The 4,960-nt window shown below is 40.5% G+C and overlaps 1 long non-coding RNA gene across 1 annotated transcript; it reads right to left on the reverse strand.

The window, feature by feature from the left end:
- Positions 1–309: 309 nt before the first annotated feature.
- Positions 310–4,959, reverse strand: LOC104617324. Its single transcript, XR_737999.1, has 2 exons — positions 4,789–4,959; positions 310–1,107 (listed from the first exon to the last, which is right to left on the reverse strand). It is a non-coding gene; the product is annotated as an uncharacterized LOC104617324 (long non-coding RNA).
- Between the last annotated feature and the right edge of the window lies 1 nt (position 4,960).

The following is a 4,960-nucleotide window of genomic DNA, read 5'->3' on the forward strand; positions in this document are numbered from 1 at the left end:
AGAAGCCCATCATCCACATTCCCACTGAGATTTGAGGGCAGTAAATACATTTTCCTGACTATTTTGGTGTCCAGCCTGGGAAGACATTCCATTCTTCTGTTCCAACAGATCCTGAAAGCATCTCCTTTCTGTGTGACTGTCCTGGTTTCACTTAAAATAACGCTTAGTTTAAAACTAGTCAGAGCATGATCACTGTGATTTCAATAATTCAATGTGAATGAGCTAAGAAATATCAGCAATCTTCTGTCTGCCGTTCAGTCCAGTAGCATGAAGCATATTTGTCACTGCAGAGACTTGGGTGGGGGTTTCTTTTTTCCTTTTTCTCTTTTAAATTTTATTTATTTTTTATTTTTTTTTATTTTTAAGACCTCGCCTGAAAACTAGACTAATAAAAACAGAATAGTAAAATACTCTGGAACAGTAAAATTTTGCTGTTCTTGACATCCATGAGCAAAACAGTAATATCCTGTGAAAATAACATAGTGCTTTAAAAAGGTGCAATATACCTGTATAGCTAAACTGGTTTGCCTAGTATAAAACTAACTATATACAAGCTTGAAAGCCTGGGAGTTCAAGATTTTAAAACTTTAAAATCCCATCAAAGAGATTGAAAAGACAGATTTATGGCAATCACTACAGCATAAGGAAGGTGCACCAGGAATCCTTCAAAATTCCAAAGGTTAAAGAAGTTAAGTGCTGGGTTCAGATCAGGAGGGTTCATTAGAGTAACCACAACGGAGCACATGCAGGGGCAGGGAGGAAGGAAAACTTCACGAGAATCTCCTTTTCGGCAATAAAGGGACAGGGAGCAGGGGGGAAAAGTCTTCAGTGAGTGAAGTTTTCCTTTTGTCATTGTGAACTTTAATTCTGCATCATAGTCTGTATTTTTGGTTCTTCTCATTGTTATGAACTTCATATTGCTGGAGTCGTCTGGCTTTTAGTCCGTTCCTTTCCAAGTGCAGTCTGTCAGCCCTCTCAGTACCTGTGAGACTGATGAGATTGGTGATACTGGGAGCTCTGCTGAGACGACGTGGAATAGCCCATTGTACTCTGGGACTGAGAAGATCCCTGAATGTTGCTTTGGTAACTCAGGCGTGAGCTGGAGTGCTGCAGGAAAAGAGAGTGGGATCAGGGGAATGGAAACCAGCCTGTTAGGACTACGCAGCTCAGGAGAATTTTAACCTCTCTGAAGCTCATTAAAATGTGACTGTTGGAGAAGCTGATTAAACAGAGTTGCTGTTTAAGGTCCCATAAAACAAGTAATCAATCTGATCTGCAATCAGCCTTAACACAGTACACAAAATACCTAAGATCACTGGCAGACACCTAGAAGTACAGCATATACACACCCATTTTTGAAGGAAAAATACACAAGACATAAGAGAGAGCAGACTCCATTTCAAAATTCACCTGTTTCTTAAACTTACATCTATCTAAATTGTAAGTGCTATTAATGCAAAAACAAACTGCCAAGGCCACAAACACCCTTTTCGAGGTAGGTAATACAAAATGTTACAGAGAAACAATTTACCCTGTTTCTGAGAAAAAGACAACCATGACCTCAGAGTTAACTCAATTTACCTTAATGAAAAAATGTCCAGTAGGATAAAATAATATAACTTTAGGTGTCTTTCAACCTGTTGCCTTATCTACTGGAAGCAAGGACAACTGCTTAAAGATGGGCATGCGTATGTGCAATAACCTTACATTCATTTTCCTGAATTATTTTTTCCCCCCTCCATTGTAAGGGACGTTAGCTTAGTGGACCCCAACCTCAGCTCATTTGCAGCCTCCAGTCTGCTGAATTTGCCATTTTATTACCATATCCATTCCCTGTCCAGAATTAATAATGAGCTGCTAAATAATGCAAGCTGCAAAATCACTTTGCATGAAAAGTACTGCTCAATGGACAGGAGACCCTCTAGCAAGGCAAACCCCACCCCAACCCGCAAGAAAGAAGAGTCTACAAAAAACCCCAAAACTATTTGCAGTCAGCAAACTGTTTCCAGCCAAGTGCAGGGTCAGGCAGCCGTTCAACAGAGTTCTGTTCACTGTCTAGCTGATGGTTCTACTTGGCTATGTCCAAGGGCCATCGGCAAGAATGTGGCCAACAGCAATCATCTAGGAAAAGTGTTAAGAACCTACTTTCTGATTAAATATGAGGATTATGAGTTACAGAAAGCCTCTGGAGAAGTTTGAGTTCTGAATGGAAATCCCATAGAGGCAATGGGTCTGTAAGAATACCACACCCTCCACAGACCAAGAATCTGTTCAGTGAAGGCAATACCCCAGCCAGTGGTCTCATCTAACCATTGGATCGCAACCAGGAGAGCTGTGAAAGCCTCCTGACAACTTTTCAGCTGGATGATGAAGAGCAGGAACCTAAAGTTCAGGCAGCGTAAAAAAACACTTCTGCCCTTTGTTTCTGTACATAGCTTTATACCTTTAATTTTACATAAACCGTAAAACATACTAAACCCTAAAAATATCCCATTGCTTCTTCTGTGTTGTGTCTAATGTAGGAATATCCAGGTTGCATTCAAGGTGAAACACAGTGAAGCTAAAAAGAGAGAGGTAACAATCCAATCTTGCAGACCTCTGTATCTCAATACAATATCAACATAACTAATAGTTGTATAGAGTAACTTCACTTGTTTGTAAGGGCCAGTTTGGGAGACAGCAGGTCAGCGCACTGGCTTTGGCAGAGATGTCTCCCAGCAGCCTGTATGCTGTTAATAACCAGATCATGCTTGGCCTGCATGGTTAGTTTGTTAACAGTGTGTCTGAAACCTGGAATTTGTCTCAAAACTCTGAAAGTTTTTGCAACTTCTAATAGAAAAGAGAAAGAATTGTAATAAATGCTATGACCTTATTGGAACTCCTTCTGGATGAAAAGCATCAGCTCACCATGCTACGAAAAATACCCAGGTGACATAAGGAACGCTCAGTAAAATTCAACGAGGAATTCGCACTGTCGTTTGTGGAAGCAACATATATTGAGGTTGGTGAACTACAAAAAAATTTCAACAGACATTTTACATGACAAGCTAAATGAAACTCAACGCAAAGGGAATTTTCTTCCTACTTCTGAATAAGAGATAACGGAGTAAAATTAATGCCATAAGACTACAAGAATGCATTAACTTGCCCATGCTTATTTCTGTTCCACAGAAGAGAATTTGTTTTTAACAAAGTCAGACTTGGACAAATTGCAGACATTCCTTTCTGGAACAGAAGACAGTCAGCTAGAATTTAAGGGCAGATAGCCAAACACAAGTGTAAAAATGGATAATCAGACCATACCATTTAGTGAGTGACGTAAAGGAAACATACAGATCATCATTTAGATGCCTGTGCTGTTAAAGTTTAGAAGGAAAGGGTCATAGGGGGTAAAAAAAAAAAATCTAGCTATCAGAAAAAGATATTTAGACTGCTAGCAACTTGTATGGGGGAAGTTTGCCAACAGTTCAGAGAGCTGTACGAGGATCCTATAATGGATATCATCAAACGCAGCACACCAGTCCCCAAAATACAGACCAAAACAGGCCAGCCATAAATACTGTGTAGCAAGACAGCTGCAGTGATCTGTCCAGACCTCAAGCCTGTCTGGAACTTTTCAAAAAAGAAACCTAGTTGTCTTTACCCTTAAATTTCCCTCAATGCCTTCATGATAATTTATAATTAAAACAGTAAAACAGAAATGGGAGAAAAAGTGTCTGGCATGGAGAAATCAATTGTCTGCGGAGAAGGTCTGGAGGGCTAAGTCAAGGCAACTCCAGAGCTGGGTTTTTTAAAGCTACTTATTTTAAGTTTAAAGCAGCCTGAAAAGACCATTCCCCAAGGTGGGATCCTCTCGAAGGCTAGTAGCAGACGGAATCCCTAACACCTTTTAAAATCTACCTTTAATATCTACCTTTTTCTTATTTGGCTTTCAACTCATTACTGTCCCAGAAAGTATAAACTCACAAGTACTGAAGATCCTGGGAAGTTTGATGCTTTCTATATCTAGCGTAAGTCACTTTTTCAGTGGAAAATATAACTCTAGTAAGCAAAGACAAGTATGCAAATCCAAAAATACTTCAGTGATACTACTTTTACTTACGAATGCTACTGTACTGGAAACCATGAAACTTATTCAACATCGGTCACATTAGAAACAATGCATGTCTTTGTACCCTACATCAGCATGAATCATACTGATGAACCAAAACATCATTCCTGTGCTAACATGCATTTTTTTCTTTAACATTAGAAGACGACTTAGCAAGATACTAGAATAAACTAGAGAACTGCTCCATAAATGTGATGATAGGAGGTAAAATGAAGCAGGAATCAAATGAGAGAGCCTGGTTCTAGCTTTGCTTCTGCTTTTCAGGATCTTCTCGGATCTGCTTCTCACTCAGATCTGCTTCTCACACAGGATTTAATATTGCCAAGAGCTGAGTATCCTGAGCTTCATCTAACACAGCATTTATGTGCATGAAATTGCATTACTGGCTTCAGTAAGATTACTCTCAAACATAAAGTTATGCATATATTTGAGTGCTTTCTGGAGTGGACTAGTCCTCAACACTTCACAGGGTGCAGCAGATACAACTCAGACTGGTATTCTATAGAAAATTACTAACCACAGAACTTTAAACCCACATTTTTATCTAATATATCATAGCACACCTGCTCAGGTTACATGAGGAAGTCATTAAAACATGATCTGCTCTTGCAGTGGGGAAGGGGGAAAACGACATTTCGGCCCTACAGTATCAGAAGCAGCAAAAATTCAAGAGGCACCTGATAATCTGAAGGCATGACAGGCCCGCCTGAGTTAGCGCCTGAAGGCCCTATGCGTGGTTTCTTGTTCGGAGGCACCTGGTTGAGGCTGGAGTCCTGGCTGTGCTGGAGTCCCGCGCCCGCGCCCCCTCCTCCCGCGCCAGCGCCGCCGGCCGTCCCGTTGGTCTGGGTG

This window comes from Phaethon lepturus, unplaced genomic scaffold (genome assembly GCF_000687285.1).
Source record: "Phaethon lepturus isolate BGI_N335 unplaced genomic scaffold, ASM68728v1 scaffold47162, whole genome shotgun sequence".
NCBI classification, from domain to species: Eukaryota; Metazoa; Chordata; class Aves; order Phaethontiformes; family Phaethontidae; genus Phaethon; species Phaethon lepturus.